The sequence below is a fragment of the Ovis aries genome, chromosome 1 (assembly GCF_016772045.2).
Source record: "Ovis aries strain OAR_USU_Benz2616 breed Rambouillet chromosome 1, ARS-UI_Ramb_v3.0, whole genome shotgun sequence".
Classification (NCBI taxonomy): domain Eukaryota; kingdom Metazoa; phylum Chordata; class Mammalia; order Artiodactyla; family Bovidae; genus Ovis; species Ovis aries.
This window is the reverse complement of record NC_056054.1, coordinates 15,115,313-15,123,964: the sequence shown is the minus strand read 5'-3', so window position 1 is coordinate 15,123,964 and position 8,652 is coordinate 15,115,313. Positions and strand designations below refer to the sequence as shown.

At 40.5% G+C, this 8,652-nt stretch overlaps 1 long non-coding RNA gene across 1 annotated transcript; it reads left to right on the top strand.

The window, feature by feature from the left end:
• Positions 1-1,378: 1,378 nt before the first annotated feature.
• On the top strand, positions 1,379-7,791 carry LOC132657615 (uncharacterized). Its single transcript, XR_009596039.1, has 2 exons — positions 1,379-1,652; positions 6,951-7,791. It is a non-coding gene; the product is annotated as an uncharacterized LOC132657615 (long non-coding RNA).
• Positions 7,792-8,652: the final 861 nt, after the last annotated feature.

Genomic DNA, 8,652 nt, shown 5'->3' with positions numbered 1-8,652 from the left:
TCCCTGGGTTGGGAAGATCCCCTGGAGAAGGGCATGGCAACCCACTCCAGTATTCTTGCCTGGAGAATTCCATGGACAGAGGAGCTTGGGCTATAGTCCCCGGGGTTGCAGAGTCAGACATGACTGAGCGACTTAACAACAAAGTGATTTGGTGTTACCTAAGTTTAATTAGCACATAGAATGAAAACTCTGTAAAACAAAGTTTCACTTAGATCTGATGGATATTCAGAAAATTACTTTCATTCACATGTCTTTGCTCATCACCCTGCAAGAATGCTAATGAGGAAAAACAATTCCAAGCTCACATATTTAATCGAAAAACTTATGGTTCCAAGAGAAAACCTGATTTTGTGAGTATAGGTTTAAGCTCAACACTGTACCTAAGCTTCACAAAAATGTCTGAAGAAAGAGCTTAAGGACTCTCCAAAAATTTCACTTAAAGTCATTGTGAGTTTTTAAAGGGAATACACAGAATGTATGTAATGTCAAATTATAAGAGTTGCTGAGTACTTCAAGGAAGCAGACAAGATTTTCAAAATAGCTTGGTATGATACCTATGCTAGTCACCTGGAAATTTCCAGACATGTCTGAGATATCTCTGAATCGATTTCCTAAACAAAAAGGTAATGACTGATTTTAACAATAATATTGACAATTTAATTTTATTTTAGTCAATAATGTTGATTTTTAAAAGTGTTGCAAAATATTTTAACACCTAATTTTTAAAAACTAGGTACTCCAGTTATATGCTGCTTCAGCTAGGCTCATTTCTACTTATGAAGTCGCTCCAGCAGAACAGGATGGCTTTTATTTATGACTATCTACTTGGAGAACTGCCTGTAGGGAACAAGGTGTAAGGAAGGTTGAGAAGTGCTTGCAGACGAGACTCTCAACAAGGGCTGAACATTCTTGCAAACGAGATGTTCTACCCAGTGTGGGGAACTAGGTATAAGGAAGGTTGAGAAGTGCTTGCAAACGAGACTCTCAACCAGGGCTGAACATTCTTGCCAACAAGATGTTCAGCTAAGAATCCTATTTGTTCCCGTGGGAAAAGAACATTTCTTGCACACAAGGATGTTTCTCTGATTCCTCAAAAGGAACAGACCCAGGGACAAAACGGATTCTAAGTTGATAAGGAAGTTCCCCAAAACAAAGTCTTAGCTGCAGTAAATAAGTCAAGGTAAAGGTTATCTCGCCCTGTGCCTGCGCACTGTATAGTCGCTGAATTATGGTGTTTGGCAACTTGCCCTGTAGATTGTTGTGCAAAAGATATAAAGTAAAGCAGCTGTAAAAAGCATGGAATTAAAGTAAAAAGATTCAAACCACTCTGCAGTGTTGGTGTTTCATTCCGTCGCCAGCAGCTGCCTCTTTCCCTGTACTAAGTGCTAGGAGTAATACAGAACACAGATGCTTCCTTTCTTCATTGTCTGTTTAATCAGGATTGAATACATACACACACCAAGTGAAAGTGAAAGTGAAGTCGCTCAGTCGTGTCTGACTCTTTGCGACCCCATAGACTGTAGCCTACCAGGCTCCTCTGTCCGTGGAATTTTCCAGGCAATAGTCCTGGAGTGGATTGCCATTTCCTTACCCAGGGATCGAACCCAGGTCTACCGCATTGCAGACAGACGCTTTACCGTCTGAGCCACCAGGTAAGTCTACATACACACACATATTTTGCATAAAGACAAAAGCACATTACATGATGTACTCAGCTGAGCAGAGCAGAAGACTTCACGACCGTCCCTGACTATTATTTAAGAGGAGGCTCAAGAAGGTTCAGGCTCGGTAACAACTGCTGCAACTATTCTCAAGTGCCCCAAAATGGTTAGAGATCAAGCTCATACTGCTGACCTTCATTTCCATAAGAAACCATATTATTTCACTTACAGTTGGCAGTTCTGTATATGGTGATTTTAGGCTTTGAAGAGACAATGATGGTGTTTACCAAAGACATTAATAGATATACTTTTAGAAGGGGGTTAAGGTTTATTTATATATTTTTTATTTTAGTAAAATATACATAACATAAAATTTACTACACTCAAACCATTTTTAAGTGTACGATTCATTGGTATTAAGTACGTTCACAATGTTATACAACCATTACAACAGATAGAAATTAGTATAATATGCATAGCACATATGTCAAATCTATAAGATATACAAATTTCTAAAGCAATGCAGACATTTGTATAATTGGTGTGAACATCACAAATCAGGGGGCAGAGTATATATGCAATTATAGCCAGTTTAATGCCTAATTATTCAATTTTTTCACAACTTCCTCAATTTAACTGTACGGTTAAGTTGCCTATAGCTCAAAATTTTCCATAATTGTTTCCAAAACATTAGTAATATCACTTACAGAACATGAATTTCAGACATGCTCTTCCACATTTATTCAACTGACAGGGTTTTTCTCACAATGAATTCTTTGCTGCTTTTGTAAAAGGCTAATTTTAAGTTATCCCACATTTACAAAGCTCTCTCGTTTCTATGACTTCTTTGATGGATAACAAGATATGTCTTCTGGTTAAAAGATTTCCCACATGTGCTGCCTTCATTTTGTTGCTCTATGCGAGTTATGTTAAAGAAGATCTGAGCTCTTGATGAAGGCTTTGCCATATTCAGTGCACCTGTGAGGTTTCTGGCCTGTGTGAATTCTCTAATGCATGCTCAGCACTGACGAGTCTACACAGGCTTTGCCACACTGTCTGCCTTGGTACAGTTTCTTGCCTGTATGGATTCTGGAGTGTCTATAGACGGATGATCTGTACTTGAATGTTTTCCCACATTCCTTACATTCATATGTGTTCTTGGGTATGCGAGATTTCATATGTTCAGTAAGGGAGTAAGGCCAAGTGAGTGATTTCCTGCAGTGACCACATTCGTAAGGCTTCTCTCCAGTGTGAACTCTCTGTTGGATCTTGAGCTGTGTTTCATGCATAAACACTTTCCCACAATCACTGCACACAAAGGGTCTCTCTCCACTATGAATTTTTTGATGAGCTGTAAGATGTCCCTTTTATACAGTTCATGAGGTTCTCATGGCAAGTATACTGGGGTGGTTTGCCATTCCCTCCTCCAGAGGATCACGTTTTGTCAGAACTCTCTGCTATGACCCGTCTGTCTTGGGTGGCCCTGCACAGCATGACTCATAGCTTCATTGAGTTACATAAGCCCCTTCGCCACGACAAGGCAGTGATCCATGAAGGGGATTGCAAAAGTAGGCAGTCAAGATATACCTGGAGTAATAGGCAAGTTTGGCCTTGGAGAACAAAATGAAGCAGGGCAAAGGTTAACTGAATTCTGCCAAGAGAATACACTAGTCATAGCAAATACCCTTTTTCAATAACACAAGAAATGACTTTACACATGGACATCACCAAATGGTCAATACCAAAATCAAACTGATTACATTCTTTGTAGCTGAAGATGGAGAAGCTGTATACAGTCAGCAAAAACAAGAACTGGAGCTGGCTGTAGCTCAGATCACCAGCTTCTCATAGCAAAATTTAGGCTTAAACTAAAGAAAACTGGGAAAAACAATAGGCCAGCCAGGTATGACTTAAATCCTGTATGAATTTGCAGTAGAGGTAACGAATAGATTCAAGGGGCTAGATCTAGTTAACAGTGTGCCTGAAGAACAATGGGTGAAGTCCATAACACTGAACAGGAGGCACTGAACAAAACCATCCCAAAGAAAAAGAAAAGCAGGAAAGCAAAGTGGTCCTCCGAAGAGGCTTTACAAATAGCAGAAGAACAAAAAGGAGTGAAAAACAAGGGAGAGAGGGAAAGGTACATCCAATTAAATGCAGAGTTCCAAAATAAAACGAGAAGAGACAAGAAGGCCTTCTTCAATGAACAGTGCTTAATAATAAAAAGTGCTTAATAGGAAGAAAACAACAAAAAGGGAAAGACTAGAGAGTCTCTTCAGGAAAATTGGAAACTTCAAGGGAGCATTCCACCCAAAGATGGGCACAATTAAGGATAAAAATGGTAGAGACCTAGTAGATGCTGAAGAGATTGTGATGGAAAGAATACAGGGGAGAACTGTATAAGAAAAGATCTTAATGAACTGGATTTCTACAATGGTGTGTTAGTCACCTAGAGCCAGACATCCTGGAGTACAAGTCAAGTAGCTCTTAAGAAATACTGCTGTTAATAAAGCTAGTGGATGGAATGAAATTCCAGCAGAACTATTCCAATCCCTAAAGGATGATGCCATCAAGGTTTTGTATTCATTATGTCAGCAAATCTGGAAGACCTAGCGTGGCCACAGGACTGCAAAAGGTCAATCCTCATCCCAATCCCCAAGAAGGGTAATACCAAAGAATGTGCTAACCAATGGACAATTGCACTCATCTCCCATGATAGTAAGGTCATGCTTAAAATCTTGCATTCTAGGCTTCAGCAAAACGTGATATCAAGAACTTCCAGATGTCCAAGCTGGGTTTAGAAAAGGAAGAGGAACAAGAGATCAAATTGCCAACATTCGCTGGCTTATAGAGAAAGCAAGGGAACTTCAGAAAAACATCTATCTCTGTTTCATTGACTATGCTAAAGCCTTTGTGTGGATCATGGCAAACTGTGGAAAGCTCCTGCCACTGCTGCTGCTAAGTCGCTTCTGTCATGTCCGACTCTGTGCGACCCCATAGACGGCAGCCCACCAGGCTCCCCGGTCCCTGGGATTCTCCAGGCAAGAACACTGGAGTGGGTTGCCATTTCCTTCTCCAATGCATGAAAGTGAAAAGTGAAAGTGAAGTCACTCAGTCGTGTCCGACTCTTAGCGACCCCATGGACTGCAGCCTACCAGGCTCCTCTGTCCATGGGATTTTCCAGGCAAGAGTACTGGAGTGGGGCACCACTGCCTTCTCCGGTGGAAAGCTCCTAGAGAGATGGAAATACCAGACCATCTTGTCTCCTGAGAAACCTGTATGCGGGTCAAGAAGCAACAGTAAGAACCCTGTATGGAACAACTGATTGGTTCAAGATTGAGAAAGGAGTATGGCAGGGCTGTCTGCTATCACCCTGTTTAATCTATACACTCAGCGCATCATGAGAAATGTGAGGCTGGATGAGTTACAAGCCAGAATCAAGTTAGGCGGGAGAAACATCAACAACCTCAGATATGCGGATGATACATACCATGCTAATGGCACAAAGTGAAGAGGAACTAAAGAGTCTCTTGATGAGGGTGAAGAGGGGAGTGAAAGAGCCAGCTTAAGACTAAATATTAAAAACACTAAGATCATGGCATCCACCCCCATCATTGCATGGCAAATAGAAGGGGAAAAGGTGGAAGCAGTGACATATTTCCTCTTCTTGGGCTCCAAAATCTCTGCAGACATTGATTGCAGCCACGGAATCAGAAGACAATTGCTTCTTGGCAGGAAAGCAATGACAAACCTAGACAGCATATTGAAAAGCAGAGACATTACTTTGCCGTCAAAGGTCCATGTATACTCAAGGCAATGGTCTTCCCAGTGGTCACATACAGTTGTGAGAGTAGGACCATAAGGAAGTCAGAACACTAAAGAATTGATGCCTTCAAACTATGGTGCTAGAGAAGACTCCTGAAAGTCCCTTGGACTGCAAGGAGATCAAACCAGTCAATCCTAAAGGAAATCAACCCTGAATATTCATTGGAAGGACTGATGCTAAAGCTGAAGCTCCAATACTTTGGCCACCTGATAAGAAGAGCCAACTCATTGGAAAGACACTGATGCTGGGAAAGATTGAAGGCAGGAGGGGAAAGGGGCGGCAGAGGATGAAACGGTTGGTTGGCATCACTGACTCAATGGACATAAGTTTGAGTAATCTCTGGGAGATAGTGAAGGACAGGAAAGCCTGGCGCGCTGCAGTCCATGGGGTTGCAAAGGGCTGGACATGTCTTAGTGACTGAATGACAACAAAAAAAATAAGAGACCATTGTTTCTTCCTCATCGTGGGTGAGTTTAACCCATTTTCAGTTAATATTATTGACATGCTTTTGTTTCTACCTTTTTTGGGGGGCAGGGGGACTTTCTATTTATCATGCCTTTTTTCTGCAACTTTCACCTTTCCTGCTCTGTTGGATTTATGAAGTTTTCATTATTCCTCTCTTCAGATTTTTAAGTTATACATTATATTTCTGTTTTTCTAGTTACCATTACATTTTTTCACCTTATAAGGCCTTATCCTTTTTCAGAATTCAAGGATTTCTAATTTCAGATCTCCCTTTTCCACATTCTGTGTTTGCTTCTTTTCATTATCCTTTTCATATTTAATTCTTAAAAATTACCATGTATGATATAAACAGAAAAAATGGAGCAGATTCACTGGCGGAAAAAATGCCCTAAAAGAGAAAGAAAGGATTTTTCAGTGATCGTTTTATAAAGTTGAACAAGAGAGAAATCTCAGTATGACAAACTCTTGGAGGTGGGAAAAATGGAGGGATTTTCCCCTTAGACTGTGTCTGGCTGTTTCAGCCAGAGAATATAGAATAGGGAGTTCTGGGAATCTGAGATGTTCGGATGGAGCTAAGCATACTTTTGGTTTTCTTCTTGTCAAAATCTTGTACAGCCTGACAATGAGGTCAGTGACAAAAGCTTTCAAGGTGGCAGTTTATATTTGTCTAGTATTGGAAATATATTTTTAACTTGCTTATTGTATTCCTTCTTTCACTTATGCTGCTGCTGCTGCTGCTAAGTCGCTTCAGTATGGAAGGGAGCAAATTAGAGAACCTAGATCACAAGGTTCCTGATGTATTATAATGAAAACTCCCTTATCTGGGGGACTCCTGTGGTGGTCCAGTGGCTAATATTCCATGCTCTCAAGGCAGGGGGTCTAGGTTCAATCCCTGGTCAGGGAATTGGATCTCACATGCCACAACTAAAAATTCCTTATTTTATTCACAATCTTTACACACTTCTTGCCACATCTTTACACATTTCTTGCCTACACAGCTGCTCTTCCAAGGGGACCTCACATCATGCTGACAACAATAGAGCTCCCTGCTTGCTGCTGCCAAGTCACTTCAGTCGTGTCCAACTCCGCGTGACCCAATAGATGGCAGTCCACCAGGCTCTTCCGTCCCTGGGATTCTCCAGGCAAGAACACTGGAGTGGGTTGCCATTTCCTTCTCCAGTGCCTGAAGGTGAAAAGTGAAAGTGAAGTCGCTCACTACTTCCTCTTAAAATGTGTCCTTCTCCTATAGTCTTAAGTAGTTTGGAGTTTCTCAGATGAGAAGCATGGGCATGGGAAGGGGAGACAGGATGGGAATTGGAAGCACTAAGCAGGGCAAAATGAGGATCCCATGTAGGAAATGAGAAAACTGTTGAGTTGAAAAAAGGCAAATTCCATGACTATAACTGCTTAAAGAATTCCCAGGACTTCCCTGGTGGTTCAGTGGTTAAGACTCTGCACTTCCACTGCAGGGGGTGCTGGTTTGATCCTGGGTGGGGAACTAAGATCCCTCATGCCATGTGGCCAAAAACAGAATCCCCTGTGTCGCTGGCAAACTGATTCTGAAGACAATTCCAAAATAAGGTAACAGAGATTTGGGGAACTTGAAAGAGTATAAACAATATGTAGTTTCCTAAAATAACTGGCAGACTGTTAAAGAAAAAAAGGTATTTGATGACATTTGTTAAAGACGACAAATGACAAGGCAGACTTTCTTCAGTACCAGTGTGATAGGCAGAGGGACCATCACAATGGGGTTTTAGTTAGGCTCAACTCTGAATATACTGTGGACAAGTGGGTATTTACAGCCAAGGAGTAGGGTAGGGATCAGTGAATGGAAAATTATTAAGAGAAAACATTAGGGAAAAGAAGTGGAAACATTAGGGGTAAAGGAGGGTTCTGGCTAAATCATCCTAACAGGATTCTTGCTGAAACAGGCCAGGGTAATCAGACATTACCTGAAGGATGATGGAGGATGAGAAATCTGATCAGACACTCAGAATGGAGAGTTCTGTTTAAAATGACTAGCAGGGTTCTTGCTAAAAATAGATTTTTTAAGGAAGTGTGCAGGTGAGCCTCAGAAAGTTTCCGGAACCTGACTAAAGTTTAGTCAAGCAAAAAAATATTCAGTAAAAGATTTAATTTAGATCCTTAAGTTCTAGTATGCTTGTTCAAAAAAGCACTAGTATTCATTTATAATCATTACTCAACATTACTCTTCAAAACATGGTTAATGAAAGAAAAGCAATGTAAAAAATTTCTAACTGAGCCTAAACTTGAAAAGGCCTGATTTCTGAATTTAGGATCAAGCTGTTCTGCCACAACTCAAAAAAAGGCATAAACATTTTTTAACATTATTAAGGAATATTGTGTACAATAATAAAAACTGTAGCTTAAGTAATGACTGGTTCATCCTTTTAAGGGAATATTTGGAATTTACCAAATGTTACATTCCAAAATGAAGTAGCTAAACAAAACATAACAAAAACAGTGCTCTTTTCAGCTCAATTCAAGTGCCTATGGAAATTTTCCATGTGCTGTCACATGGAAAATTCCAGGCAGTTCTAAGAATTAAACCTGTATCAACCTCTTAACAAGAAAACAAAAAAACAGATCCAAAAACTTGCTCCCTGAAAGTTGCAAAGTATCGTGACACCCTACTTTATTAAGATGAAATTCAGATGATACCCTAGGTAACTATGC